Source organism: Aotus nancymaae, unplaced genomic scaffold (genome assembly GCF_030222135.1).
Source record: "Aotus nancymaae isolate 86718 unplaced genomic scaffold, 86718_ANA_hifiasm-v0.15.2.pri h1tg000117l, whole genome shotgun sequence".
Classification (NCBI taxonomy): domain Eukaryota; kingdom Metazoa; phylum Chordata; class Mammalia; order Primates; family Aotidae; genus Aotus; species Aotus nancymaae.
In genome coordinates this window covers 502449-518518 of record NW_026988532.1, presented here as the reverse complement: position 1 = coordinate 518518, position 16070 = coordinate 502449, and positions in this window count along the sequence as shown.

Sequence of the window (16070 nt, the reverse complement as noted above, 5' to 3'; positions counted from 1 at the left end):
GAGAAAAAAATGAGAAAGAGTGATAAATTATGCTCTGGTTTTTGAACTGGATAAATAACCACAATGTCATGTGAACTGATTTTCTCCATCTAGGAAATATATTTGCAATTCTAAAAGAGATTAAATTTTTTCTCTTAAAAGAAAAAGGAAAAAGTCATTTCCTTAGATGAGTCAATTTTTAAAAAGGAGATAGCATAACTTTTTAGTTTTGTATTTATTCATAAAAACAGTTCCTTTGGCACCAATCATCAACTTTTTGAAACTATTTTCTTGAGTGGAAAGTAAAGGAACTGACACTGCTGCCAAAACAAGGGAAATAATTTTTCTCTTTGGTTTCAGAAAAGTTACCAATACTTTGGTTACATTGCTAGATAACTGGAATTCTTTTGTAGACTTAAATGCAAACGTATGGAATCCATCTGAAGTGGCAAATCTCTTGGGCTGTGGATTTAACCACAAACCCAGGTAAAACATTAAAAATAATAAGTTTTTATTATAGGGAAGGGGACAATAATCAACTTTATGTTCCTTTTCCTCCCAGTGAAATGCCTTTAAAAAAAATCTCAATTAACTAACTGGCTTAGCCTTGCAACAAATAGCCCAAGACCTTGCAAAATGCTTGCCCATCAGAAAGAAACCAGAATAGCCACTTCCTCATATTAAACACGTGCAGGTCTGCCTCCCCCATTGGATCATCAGTTCCTCTCATAGCCAGAACCAGTTCTCGTTCATTGCTGCATTTACTTCTACGATATTGAATGCATGATTTTCCACTTAGTGGATACAAAAAATGCAATAATAAATATTGTACATTTGGAAAAGAAAATTCTAAATACTAGTAATAATATGTAAATATGGCACAAAAAAAGTTCAATTCTACAAGAAAATTCTACAGCTTAGAGACTCACTGAGATGTGTACAATAAACTTGTACTATATAATATTTATACTGTGTTACAAAGGCCATAGCTGAGGTCTGGAATCTATAACTGTCTCTACCTGGCTGGAGAGGCTTCTGGTCCTCTTGGATACTGATGTGGTTCCCACTAAAAGACAAGGAGGGAAAAATAACTGGGAGACACTATTCTAGGGCTGTGGGCATATATAAGTGTGACTTCATTGACCAAATATCTAGGAATCAGAAAAATTGATTCAGGAAATATTAGCTTGTAAACAAGTAACCCAAAGGTCCTTTACAATGTTTGTGTCATCATCATGTAAGTTCACTACTTAACTTCAGAACAGATCAAAAGGGTATTTTGGAGTTTGAATATGTTCATTTAAGACTCAAAGACAAATGGCCAATAAGATCCTTGGGATCATTATGACCAAGGTATGATAAATTACTTCAGTTCTGAGTCTGGATATGATTCTAAGCTTGCAAAATTGGAGAAATGCCTAATCTATTGATTGAACTCATAGTGGTTTTGGCAAATATTTGATCAAGTCCCTTACTATGTCTTTGAGATGGATACCATCTGGAGTCCTACCTGCTCCAGAGCAGATTGCACCCTCTTCTGTGGCCTCACTACAACAAGTGCATATTGATGGAGCATTTATCATCCTGCATTTACCTGTTAATAGGTCTATATTTCCTACTTCACTACCTCATATGGTTTCAGTTTTTCATCTCAACATCTAGCCTAAAATAAGACATTTATTAAAATTTGTGGAATGAATGAGTGATCAGAGTTGCAAGTGTAAGGTTAACAGACTGAAACTAACCTGTCTGAATAAAGTATTACTGAGTTTTGTCTTTGAATTTGTTCAGTTTAACATTTGATTGGTAGCATAGAGCACATGATACGGTTTGGCTGTGTCCCCACCCAAATATCATTTTGAATTCTCATGTGTTGTGGGAGGGGCCCTTAGGGAAGTAATTGAATCATGGGGGTAAGTCTTTCCTGTGCTGTTCTCGTGATAGTGAGTAAGTCTCACAGGATGTCATGGTTTTAAAAAGGGGAGTTCCCCTGCACAAGCTCTCTCTCTTTGCTTGCCGCCATCCATGTAAGACATTACTTGCTCTTCCTTGCCTTCCACCATGATTGTGAGGCTTCCCCAGCCAGGTGGAACTGCAAGTCCATTAAACCTCGTTTTCTTCCCAGTTTCCAGTATGTCTTTTTCAGGAGCATGAAAACAAACTAATACAGGACATAAATATCTATCTTATTAATAATGTAAAACTGGGAAAGACAGTTAACCTTAGAAATGACAGAAACAAGATAAAGAAGATCTCAAGGTATATAATAATCTTTCCAAATGATGAAGTAAAATTTAATAGGAATGCGTTAAAGTTCAACATTTAAATGTTTCAAATGCTTGAGTACAGTGTGGGAGAGATCTGATTTGGTCACAATTCATAGAAAGAAGGCCTTGTGGTTTTATGAACCATAAAATGAACATTGCCATGAGATATCAAAATATCTGTGATGAGCCCAGGTTGCACTCCTAGTAATTCAGCCTTCAACTCCTCTGAGGCCATAGTCTCTGAGCACTAAACACCCACCAGACCATACTGGGAGCCTGGGTGTCTAATTCGGAGTGCCACTCCTTAAGAAAGATACTGACAAAATAGAGGGTGTCTGGAGAAAAGTAATAGCTCCTATTAGAAGCTGTTGAATGAATAGGACATATTATGTCTGGAGAAGAGCCACCTATGAAGCAATGTGGTAATTGAATGACTAATGCACAGAGGAAGGAATTTACTTGTTGCTCTGTGCTATACCAAAAGCTAAAAGTACGACTCATAGGTAGGCAGTTACCAGATTATTAGCTCTAGAAGAACCATGAATGTCTATGTCTTATTCACCATTAGTGCTTCAGCACTTTTAACATAGAAACCAGTAGATACTAGGGGCTCAGTAAATCCCTACTGAATGAATATATAACAATTTAAAGGAGAGCTTTACTCGGAGTCCAACAGTCTTGTGCTCAAGTCCAGCTACTCTACCTAGGAATTATGAAACCTTCACAACTATATATAGAGCAAGTTTACTAATGCTCAGATAAGGTGGTGGTATTATTTCAAGTCAATCACATCATTTTATGACTATCAATCAACACTGATCATGTAAAATCTCTTTAAATAAATATAGTAAAGTACTATGTAAATGGTATATACTAATAATAAGACATAACCATATTAAGTTGATTGTAAAAAGTACTTTCCAGTTAAATCTTTTCAATAATGCAGTAGATCACCTTCTGAATTCACTAGCTTTTAATCACTGGAAGTATTCGAGCATTGGTTGGATGATATCTGTGGACAATATGGTAGAAGTCAAGTTTTGCCTTATATGAGACATAGAACTGGCTGGCCATTAAGGTGCCCTCCAATGCTAAGATTCTGTTATCAGGGTCAGCGTGACACATTTTATCTAGTCTGACTTCACCAATCCCTTCATTGTCCACATCCAAGTCATAATTACCTTCTGATGCTGCTGCAGTCAGACACTAAGATGCTTCAAGCATACTTCTTTCCACCTGTTTAATAACTACTGAATTCAAAGCAACTCCAGCACTTTCAGGACTTCCAATTAGTCAATTTAGTATGAGCCTCCCTGAAGCAGAGATGATTGTTAACCTTTTTTCTTGGGTGGCCTAACACATCTGAGGAAAGTGACTTTCTTCGCAATAACTATGGCTCATTATGGCAGCAATTCTTTCTTTGACTTTTTTTATTTAGAATTTTTATTCTTGCCAGAATATGGCAGCAATTCGTACCCAGATGAGAGGAGGAGTAATTCTTTTTTTGTAGGGAGTTATAGAATGGGGTAGAAAAGGTGAAAAACCATCTCAGTAGATTATATAATGTCAACTACTTCCCCACTTGAGAATCGCTAAACTAGATAGAGTCAAAGGATCTATGTCTATGACTCCATTTGTGTTTATGTAACAGAAACCTTTCACAGTGGCATAATTAACTAGAGGTCTAAGGGCACACAGTTCAAGGCTGGATCAAATTACCAGAGAGAAACACTGAGGACCAAGATTGATTTCAGATCCAGTTGTATCATCCTTTACATGTAACGAACCCTCATGATTCTAAGATGGCTTCGTTGTCAAACATTACATCTGCATTTCAGTCAGGAAAGCAAGGAAAAAGTGAAGGGCAAGAAGTCAAAGCTAGTAGAGTTTGTCTCCTTTTAAGTAACTTTCTAAGAAGTCACAGGCAGTGATTTCCACTCAAATCTCATTGAAAAAGTAGGAGATTAAATATTTTAACTGAATATATGGTGGCCTCCAAATAAATTAGGATTCTCTTTATAAGAAAAAAGGAAGAGTGGATGATGAGAGGCAGGCAATTAGCAGCATCTGTCACAATTTCCTCATTCGGTTCAATTCATAGAATGTTTATTGAGAAACTACTATACTGACACCTTTCTAGCACTGAAATGTACAGATGAAGACATGAACACAATTCCTATATCAGAATGGAAAAGATCTGTGTGGTATTAGTAAGGAACTTTCACATAGTTCAACTCAGAAGGGTTGAACTTTTGTGACTCAGAAGTGTCACTTTATTTCCTGATTACAGATAAATAAAGTGTCACTTTATCTTCAATCAGGAAATAAAATATATTTGAGTAAGCTGATAGAAATGTGAGATTTTTCTGGAAAGTAAACTACAGGAAAGATCCTTATCTGGTAAGAATCTTGCTTAATCATAAATTTATTGTGACCTATTGGAATTTTTTTTTAAAAAAGTTATTTCTTATTAAGAGTAAAAACTTCTATTTAATGAAACATATGCACAAGATATGAGTGATTTATTGAATTTTAATATAGCACTAAATGATGACATAAAATAATAATGGGAAGAAGACTACCAATATGAAAATTATTACTCCCTTCTCTTTTCTAAATTTATTTAGTAGAATTCAGAATTTGATCATTTATGCATTTACTATCCCTTGTGTTTAAATTTGGCATTTCAGGTGGACAGAGGTGCCTCTGTATATTCCAGTTCTCCTGTTCGGGATGACCTTCCCTCTTTGCAAATCTATCTCTGACCTTCTTAAAAAGAATTTTGCCTTGTATTTATTTTATTGCTTACTGTGTCCATCTGGGGCTTTATGTTTTTGATATATTTAACCTCTTTAAGTAGAGAAGTCTTACTCATTTTTACATATTGCCTGATCTGATGCTCTGTCTGCCCCAGTGCCTATGAAGTTTTATGAAATAAATAAACATGTTTTTGAGGCAATAATTCAGGACTTTTCTTTCAGTTACTAATAACATTTCACATTTGTAAAACTCTCTGTTGTTTTTTGCTTGCTTGCTTTTTGTTTTGAGACAAGGTCTTGCTCTGTCACGGAGGCTGGAATGTAGTTGCACAATCATGGCTCACTGCAGCCTTGATCTCCTGAACCTAAGCAATCCTCCCACCTCAGCCTCCCAAGAAGCTTTAGGACTACAGGAACAGGCCACCACGCCCAGCTAATTTTTGTGTATGCATGTAAAGATAGAGTCTTACCATGTTGCCCAGACTGGTCTCAAACTGCCACCCCAAGAGATCCTCCCACATCAGCATCTCAAAGTGCTGGGATTACAGGCATGAGCCGCTGTGCCCAGCCTTACATTTGTGTAACTCTTTATCTAAAGCAAGCTTGTCCAACCTGCAGCCCAGAACTGCTTGGAATGTGGCCCAACACAAATTTGTAAACTTTCTTAAAAGATTATAACATGTTTTGGCAATTTTTTTTAAGCTCATGAGCTATCGTTAGTGTATTTTATGTGTGGCTCAAGACAATTCTTCTTCATCCAATGTGGCCCAGGGAAACCAAAATGTTGGACACCCTTGATCTAAAGAGTTGTCCAAAGTGCCTCAGGATTATGGTCTGTGAGCTTCACAGCAACCCTATGAGAGAGGTAATATGAGTGTTTTTGTCTTCACAGTGTTGATCAGGAAACAGAGGCTCAGAGAAATTTGGTTACTTGAGCAAGCTCACGCAGATAGTAGCAAGAATTGTAACTTAACCCCAGCTCGTCTCATTCACACTTCTCTATTTTGTCCACTATGCCAAGTCACCTCAGTGCTTGTGGGAGAGAGGCACCTTCCCTTCAAGTATTAATGCTGTCACTTAGAGAGCCCAGGTGCTCATAAGATCTCATTCTAATCTGACACTTGAATATGGTCACTAAAGTCCTTCCCTTTCATCAGTATGATTTCTGGGCTAATAATGAGTAACTGAAGAACTATAGACAAATTGGCCAAATATCTGTGAATTCAGGTATTACGACTCCAAGATAACTAACGCAGTTCTTCTAACAAAGCACATGTTCTTTGTAGATTTCATGGATTCTTATTTTGTGTCTTTAGGTCATTGCTATTTGCTTTTTTAGACTTTAGACAGACTTTCTGCTGTTGGCTGCAGGCTCTAGTTTCTTGAGGGAATGGACACATCTATTTCCCTCTATGTTAAGGTTGGTGATGAAATGAGTATCTATTGAGTACCTCCTGTGTGCCAACCACCGCTAGGTGCTCAGGAATGCAATGATGACAAAGCAAATAATACCCAAGTTTTCATGGAGCCTACATTGTAGTGAAACTGAACAAAGAAACATGAGGAGCAAATGAACTAGCAGAGGAAGGGTAAGTCAGAAAGGAGAGGGAAACAAAACAAATTTTAGTACAAAACGGTTGAACAAGAAGATGAGTCTCTTTCAGAACCTCCCACTCCTCAGTCTATTAAAAGAAAGGGGCAGGGTGTTGTTAGTAGCCGATAATAAAGAAAATGGATGGTGTGAAATAAAGAGTCATTAAAGAATGACGTAGAGTCACCAGAAGGTACCAGGAGGCTAATGGAGATGAGATTTGGACAGTAGTGGAGCAGGGAAATGTTTTGGAAATGGCCATAAGAAAGGATTCCTAATCTAACTTCCAGGATCTATAGCACATGTAGGGTCACCATCTGACAAGGTTCAGGTATAGTGTTATTTACCAGCCCAGGCTTCCATAAGAATAAAAAGATAAAGACTTAATGAAGACAGACAATATCAGGGATTTTGCAGATGATTCTAGAGGGCACAATGAAAGTCTTGGGAGATCCAGAATTGGCTTAGAATAAGGAATGTACAGAGATTACTTATAATGAGTCCAGAAGTTTGGGCTTATTGAGACTGATGTAAAGAAAGACGGGATTAGTCCTGATCATCTATTAGAGGATGGTCTGAGATCAGATCACCATCTTCTGGGTATGGCTTTATAGGCAAATCCATAGGCAATTTGCAGTGGTAAGAGCAGCACTGGAAGTTTGTTCTTTCCTGGAGTTCATTGAGCTTTGGAAGAAGAGAAGAGGGGAGGGTGGTCTTAACAGAAATAATAGGAACTCAGTAAGCTCATCTTACATCCTATAGCAGAGCTTGTTCCAAAGAGCTAGTAATATAGACTTATTAGGCTATAAACAAATAGTTATGATATAAACACCATGTCCTGACAAAGAAAAATGTCCTAATTAATCTTGCCATTATATCCCATTTAAACATTGGGTATTCAAAGATTAACTGAATTATAGAAAGATGTTATAAAGATATCCCACATTAGTAATGTGCTTCATGATTTTAAAAATTATTTAAGATATTTTATTTTATGTAAGCCTTTTAACAATCCCAGGAAATATGTCAGGTGAGTATATATTTTTTAATTGCCATTAAAAGGATGAGGAAACTGAGGGTCAGAGAGGTTAATTGACCTGCTCAAAGGCTCACATCTGGGTAATAGGAAAATGAGGACGAGAAGTTAAGTTTCTGATTCTACGTTGAGTGTTCTTTCCATTCTAGCACATTGCCTACTTTCCAAACAGTCTCAACTCAGCTCAACTCCAGACCTTTTTGAGTCTTCCTGTACTCATGGTTGTCCAGGAAAGCTTTGTACTTAACTTACGCATCACCTTTTCCTTTGATATGGTATCATCGATGCAAACTATTTTTACCATTTTTTCCTCTGAATTTATAAAAAACAACTTCCCATTTCTAAATCATACTTAAAATTCACTGCCCTGTTAAACAAATATATCTGCAAAAAAAGTAATGTTGTGAAGTAAGCCAACTAGATTCAAAAATTCCCTACTTTCTATCTCTGTATATTTTTGTTGGCTCAGAGCATAAGCTGTGGAAATTCCAAGAATTACATGTAAAAAATTCTAAAAGCTTGCTTGCAATTGCAATTTGCCACATTACAGTTAAAATGTGACTTAAAGAAAATATCCTGTTTTTGAAGCCTTTGTGCCAGGATAAATAGGATAAATACTAAGTGATTAAAGTGCTCAAAAAGGAAATTGTAGCACAAATATTGCATTGTCCTTATGGAGATTACAAGTATTTTCTAAAATTTCCCCAGGCAGGCATTTTAAAACCCCAAAGAAGGAGAAAATAAATAAATAAGGAGAAATGCTGAATGTAAAAATGTAAGTAGAGAGTTTAACCTAAAAGATTTCCGCATTTGATGGATTCAGGCATCTACCAATCAGTGGGTTCTATTGTCTTCTCCATCCCAAAGCTGAGGTCATCTTTGTTTGAGATGACAATAGTTTTCACAAGCAAGCAGGTACCACACAGCCTGACATTTTCCATATCTCTTGAGATTCTGCAGGAAGGAGAAATGATGGAGTATAATAATTTTGTTTTCTTCTCAGAGAAATGCTCTCAAGTGTTTTCGGAGAATAACTACAGCACCTTTTTTTCAGATTAGCAAACTGGACAAAAACTGGGAAATAATTGCACCATGTAATTCATCTTCCAAGCAGTGAATCCAGAAAGACTATCATGGAGGTCTGCTGGGTAAAAGTCCAAGGCCATAAATGAGATCTTTGTGTAGGAAGGGATCTGAAAAATCACCTTCCTGTGATTCCAACCACAGAGTGGTGATCATGTGTGAGTACTATCACCAATAACTTCTTGTTAATTGTAGTGTGCTGTTTTGGAAATGTTCTTGATTGAAAGAATTAGAAACTGAGGGCAACTGGGGGAATCATATTCTAGGGTCCCATTGTAGTTTGTTTATTTCCTCTAGGCTTAATAGGCTAATAGTTTTTGAACTGGACAATATCTTGGCCTTTTTCTAGTCCATCTAAAGCCCAGAGTAGTTATGTTCCCAAATATGTAAGGTTGTTTGCAGTAGAGAGGGAAGCTTCAGCCCAGACCTCCGGCCTAAAATTAGCTCATTGCTTTTCCAATAAACTAATATACTCTGCTACTTTTTGAAAAATAAAAATAACATGGCAATTGAGGAAACCTAAAAGATTTTTTTTTCTAAAATCTTAATCTGTCCTCTCCACTAACTCAGTTTCCTAATACTTGTTTTACAGAGTCTGTAAAGACATTTGCTCAAGTAGCTGGTGACATTGCCATTGTCTATAAAGCTAATTGTCCTAAAAGTCACAGGATGAGGTGGAGGGTGGATGTGTCAAAATCACTGGGGGGAGGGGATCAGCATATTTTAGGTAAAGGTTTGCAGTTTTTAAAATCTTCCACTTCCCAAGTGGGAGATTGGACACATATTCGCATCCCAGGTGGCTTTAAGGAAAGTTTTCCTAAGTTAAGATCAATCATTGCTCTTGATAAAAGAAGTTTCCATCCTGATTAATAGGATGCATTCTCCCGGGTAAGCAGATTCTTAGATTCAGCATCAAAGTTCAAGGCCCTTGTAAAAGACAGAAATGTCTGTACGAGAATGTCTGGAATGACTGTATCAGGTTTTCTCAAGGACTGAGAACCTTGTGTTGATAAGAGTACTATCACAATGTGGCCCTGGGGCTGCTATGTGACAGTATCAGAAGAATGTAGGGGGTTTATCTGGAATAACATTAACAACAAACAATACAATGCTTATATGATGATTATGTGAACTACAAAATATGATTGTTTTAGTACTCACATTAGTTATCATTAAGTGTTTATCATATATTTTTGAGGAATCTATAATAAGGTGTCTTTACCTCATTTTCTTTCCCGAGCAGATTTAAAACTAGTTTCCCCTTTCACAAGCCCATAGTCATTTTTTTCAGGCCTCCATATGTCAGACATACAAGACAAGAGATATGAATTAAAAAGCTGTATTGCCCTTGCTTTATTGCAAGAGCCAGTCATCTTGGAAATTTACCTTTATGACCTGTGCCAATAGGTTGCAGGCATTTGCTTGCTCTTGATTTCGGTGCAGAGGTACTATTTCTAGTTCACCAGAAAGCAGTTAAATGAGGCCACCAAAGTTGCTGTCAGCCAACAGGGAACTTGTATCTCCCACGTCATTAGCTTAGCTCTGTGAGTAGCTACTTACACCATATTCCCAAAGGAGAGTGTTAGCCCCAGGAAATATAATGCAATTAATCTAATCTCAACACTTCTCAATTTCAGGATAAGACAAATTTGTGGAGACAATGTGATGTGGTACAAAGAAAAGAGAAAAATGCTGTAGTCAGAAAAGTTAAGTATATACCTAGGGTCCACTCTGTACTCACTGCCATTTATTCACTAGCAAAATGTGATGATGATAATAATAACACTAACCACACATACATTTCACCTATAAGAAAAAGTGGAACAAAAACTAGAATGGTTTAAGGGTATTTTAAACTTATTACCAGAAATTTTGCTCATGCATATGGAGTTCAAAGTGATTCTCAGGAATCTGAGATTCTCAATATACGTGTACATGTTCCTTAAGGGTCATGTACACGTATGTTGGCTTCAGCATCATCTGGGATGTGGTAGCTAGAGGTAATATTGGTCAACATCACTGGGAGAGTATTAGGGAAAATGTTCACATTGTGTATTGGTTAGAGGCAAGGGATTATATGTACACACAGCAATATTGATGGCTCTTAAAATATGGTCTGGAGGAAAATAAAACCTCAAATGTATTGAATTTTATGATGTGGTATTATTTAGGTAAATTTGATGTACACAAAAATATGCATTTTGCAAGAACACATGCAAACAAAAAGATACACATTTAATACATTAGAAAGGCTACCAGTGCAGAGGTGGAATGGGAATGAGGAATGGAAATAAAATGGAAAAATAAAAATAAAAAAATAAAGTCGTGCTGTGGCCAGTGATGATAATGTCCCATGAACTGAATAATTAACTCAGTTATCTGCATCTGATGTCCAGAAGGGAAAAAGAATTATAATATAAAAAATATTTATTAAGATAATTGTTGTCTCTCACTCCAAGTTCTTCAGCTCTTTCTTTCACTGCTTCATTGAAGAAGGATTTTCCTTCCTCTGATCCCTAATCAACTATTGCATTTCTTCTATAGAGAAACTGATATGAATGATTAATTTGTGTTATGTTATTTTGAATCCCACTATCTTATTTACTCTGACATTTATTATTAGATAAAAAGAAATGTTTAAAATAAAAAACTCTCGCTTTCATGGTGGAATTTAAGGCCAAGGCAAATGGGTGGACTATTTGGAAGAACATAGGGTGCTCCACTGGAGCCAGGTCAAAGGCATCAAAGGTCCTCAGAGGTCAGTGACAGTGGATTGAAAACTTGGATAGGATCTCATCTAATTAAGAAAAGAAGATTACAAGTGGCTGATTATTTTCTTATCTTTTTGAAAATTGACTCCCATTAGAAGTTTTCAGGCCAAGGTGATCCCCCTACTGTGCTTTCTCAGTACATGTGAGGAATATGTCTGCCCTAATCAGTGAATATGTCTACTTTAATCTATTAACTCCTTTGAGATTTTGTGAGTGGGGCAATGAAAGGGGAAATGAAGTAGAGTCGGAAGACTTTAATTACCAGGATATGGGGGTACAAATACAAGACTGATGAAGGTGAAATACAGCTTGCTAGATGCATCGTCCAGTTAAGTCTTTACACCAGGCACCATCGTACTTTCTAGCCATCTGATTTCCCTCCACCAAGGAAGTTAAGGAGTTACAGTGAGAGGCTCTCTTTTATCTATTAACAAAAGGGCAGGTGTTTGTAGGTGTACTGCGGAGGAGGCTTCTGACGTTTCTTATTCTGTGGATTATGTTTAACTTGTCACCCTGTCATCTTTCTCCTGTGTTTCTTACATTCCCCCTTTAACATTTTCACCTTGCTCTACTGACTTCTTTGTTCTATGAGATGTGAAGGGTCATCAAGGTTTCATAGCCACTGTCAAGACACTGTCATTTTGTCAGGAAAATCAGTCACTGCAATTGTCCCCTTCTGCCCGGGAACTCCTTTGTGAAGTTTAAAGTGTTGCAGACACTCTTCTTGTTCGTTTCGCCATCTTGATTACTCAGTCTTTCGGATCATCTAAGGCAATGAAGGAGCCTAGTATCTGGCCTTCCCACAAGAGGTTTATCGTCCAAAAAATAGTTTACAATAAGAACATTAACAAATAACAGTATTACCAGCTCTTGTTCTTTTTCTTGTTAACTTGATCTAGGAGCATTTCTGTAGTAACTCTTTGGCCAGCATGTTCTGTTACTTCCAAGAAGGTTCCAGATATTAAATTGTCAGGTGCTCGAAAAATTATTTTAAAACATTATTATTTCTGGTATACTCAGTTAAGTGATTGAACTTCATTGCAGTTATTTGTAGGAGTTTACTTTCTATTCTAATGTCCAAATGATAATAAAATTCAGTCTATATCATTTGCCTGGATTTCCTGTCTTAGTATTGTGGGGCCCTGGAAAATCCAGCTCAGAGACATACAGAAAAGCGCTGGCCAGGCTGGGTGCTGCCAGTTGTTCTAACCAGTCACAAGTCAGCATTACAAGAAGGATGTTTCTTCCTTTGAGTTTCTAAGGAAATACTGCTGCAATTTATAGAGTGAAAGGGAAGAACTGTGCAGACACATTACATCTGAAATAATAAGAGCAGCTGTTAATCATGATATAGCCTTCCTTTGTCACCTTTAGGAACAATTGAGACATCTGGGTTTCCTTAATGAATTTTTATTCTCACATATGGGCCAAAAAAATACAATTCTTTAGGATCCTGTGGTTCGAAGTGTAATCTTGCTTGGCCCTTACCCCTCAGACAGATTTCTCAGAAAAGAACCATGCCAAGCAAATCTCCGGAAAAGCTAAGCAACATAATCAAAAAAGTCATTCCTTTCTTTTATTTTTTTATATCACTTTAATAATTTCTTACAATGAAACACAAAATCCACATTTACATTGTTATTACAACTGACATGATAGCAAATATGTGGGCTGCTGGCTTTTTCCCACCAACCTTAATGTCACCACACGTGATGGGGAAGAAGATGGAGCCGAAGCATCAACATAAGAATTGGAGGGCCCAATTGAAAGGCAGTTTGGACATGACTGGGGAGGGTAAGCGTGGAAAAGCACCAATAAAGGGTTGAAGAAAGGTGGAAAATATGGCTAAGAAATAAGCCGAGCAAGAAATTTGGAGTTATTTTCCTTCCCTCTTTATTGCGTTAGAAGAGCTTTCCCTATTTGACGTGTTGCCACCACAGGGCAGAAAAACTAGGCCAAGGCAGTGCTGGCCAGAAACAACAGGGTAACAACATGCTAGTGCCAGAGCCCAGCGGGGGTAGAAGCAGGTAACAACAGATGCAGACAGAACAGCAGCCCCCGAGAGTTCCTTCTTCCCCTTCTTCCTCCTCTCCTTTTTTATGCTGAGGTTGCCGTGGCTATGTGATGTATCAACTTGGCTAGGCTGAACTAAATTTCCAAGAATTCCTCTCCTTGTATTTCCAGTTAGGGTTAAAGACTTTTTGTGTATGTGTGTGATATTTGAGAGTGAAAGTGAAGCAGCACTCAGATTTGTTTCTTTTTGTTGTGTGTATGTGTGAGTGTGTTTTATCCTCAGCAACACAGGGCATGAAACCAGAAATTCTGAAACTCATACACATTGTCACTTTGCTGGCTTATTTCATGGAGATGCAAAAGGTCCAACTTGACCTCCACCCCCCTTCGCCTTCTCTGACTCATGGTCCAGATGTATTTTGCTCCACGATGAAGGGTTTCAGCTTCTTCCTACTTCGAGGTTGAAGGTAGTGAGAACTGGTGTGAGTTCCAGTCCATCACTGTGGGTTATGCCTCATGCTTATGTGTTCTAGTTTGTCCTTTCTCTCCCTAACTTTACATCCATCTTTCCTTTCTGACTGCCTTCCCTGCAAACTTCAAACTCTGGCATCAGACATGAAGACAGCTGCCCTACAGAGATTGTTTAACCAGCTCATTCAACGTGTAGGTTGGAATCCCTAACAAATCTCTTAATATAAAGAAATAGATGGATTTTTCTTCTAGTGATTCTGCTTAGACTGATACAGAGATCTAACATTTTATAAGCGAAAGAAAAAGCTTTCAGAGCGAGCAGTTCCCTAGAGGAAGGCATGACAACATTTGCTAGAGAACAAGGTCAACTCTTTTGGGGGGAAGAGGGATAGCAAATAAGTAATAGGAGCATCTCAGTTCTCTTCTTTTGCTGACTTCCGCACCCTACCCCTATTCCTTAAACTTACCAAAAAGGTCACAGTTACAGCCTGGAATGAACCCCTTCCTAAAAGTGAACTGATACACGCAGGTGAATATGAGCTAACGGATGAACTAATAAGACATCTGACTTACATACCAGCATTAAAAAACACACTAGAAAAGCTATACCTGAAAAATCTGGCCTAATAAACCAGAGAGATAAGTGATTTAAAATGATTAAAACTAGACAAAATATAATGAACAATGGTTTTCAAGACATTGGAATCAGACAATGAGTGGCAGTAACTACTGAAATATGGAAAACAAAAAGTAAACCTTGAAATTTATAGTCATCAAAAAGATGAGGGAGATATTGGTGACATAAAGGGAGAACACGCAATTCCGTAGCATTGCCAAGTAGAAATACTGTATTGGAAACAAAATTTGAAATAAAGAACTCAGTACACAATATGACAGAAGAATAGATAAAGAACAATTAGTGAGCAGGAAGATGAGAGTAAAATCCTCTGTGAAGTCACCAGAAAGATAAAGTTGTGGAAGATGCAAAATGTAAGAGATGTGAAGGATAAAATCAGAGAAAGCGTTCGTACGGGAGTCACCCAAAAAAGGCACAAAGTAGAAAAAATTCTGGAGGAGTAAAAAGATCAAGAAGTGCCCAAAATTAGAGAAAGATGTAAAACCTTGGAATTAAAGGGCTCATAAAGTACAAAATGGTACAAATAGGAAAAATCCTTTACTTAAACATCCTATGATAAAATATATTTTTTAAAAACTAAAACGCAAGAAAAGTATTTAATGTTATCAGGATAAACTGCAGATCACCTCTAAAGAAACAGGTAATAAACCAACATCAAATTTTACAACAGCAACCTGGATGCAAGCAAACAATAGATATTGATTTGAAGGAAAGGATATTTTACTACAAACTAAGCTATAATTTAAGTGTAATGAAAAATAAATGCATTTTAGGTATAAAATGTCTCAGAAGTTTATTGTATAGGAATCTTTTTAAAAACCTCTTGGAAAAAGTGCTCTATCAAGAAGAGCAAGAAATCCAGAGGGATGTTATTAAACATGTGGTGTTTCAGATATCTAGGACTGCATAATAAATCACCCCAAAACGTAGTGGCTTAAAACAACCACAGCATTTATTTTGCCCACTAATCTGCAAATGAGGCAGGGTTAAGGGGAAAGCTCATCTCTGCTCCCCTTAGCAGTGTGGCTCAAAGGCTTGTATTTAGAATGCACTGAAAGCCTCTTTCCTCATGGGCTGAGAAGACTCAATCAGCTGGTGATTGGAAGAGCCAGCACTCCCTAAGTATCCCAAATACAGACTCTCCATGGGATCTCTACAGCCCAACAACTTTAGCCGAATGTGTAACATATTGGCTTAGTCCTGCCAAGGCACATGCCTCAAGAGAGAAAGCCAGGCATATGTTGTATTGCTTTTTAATCTAACTTATTCTGTCTTGACTGTTAAGAACTATGAAGGATATGAGATTTTACCCTGTTTGCAAGCTAACATGTTAGCCTGTCACAGGTTCATGGGTGTTAAAAGAAAACTCAAGATTCCTGTGTCAGAGACGAAGGATAGCTTATGATTCACAGAAACAGCCATAGATAAGAAATAAGTATTTTATTCTATCAGTTCCTTGAGCC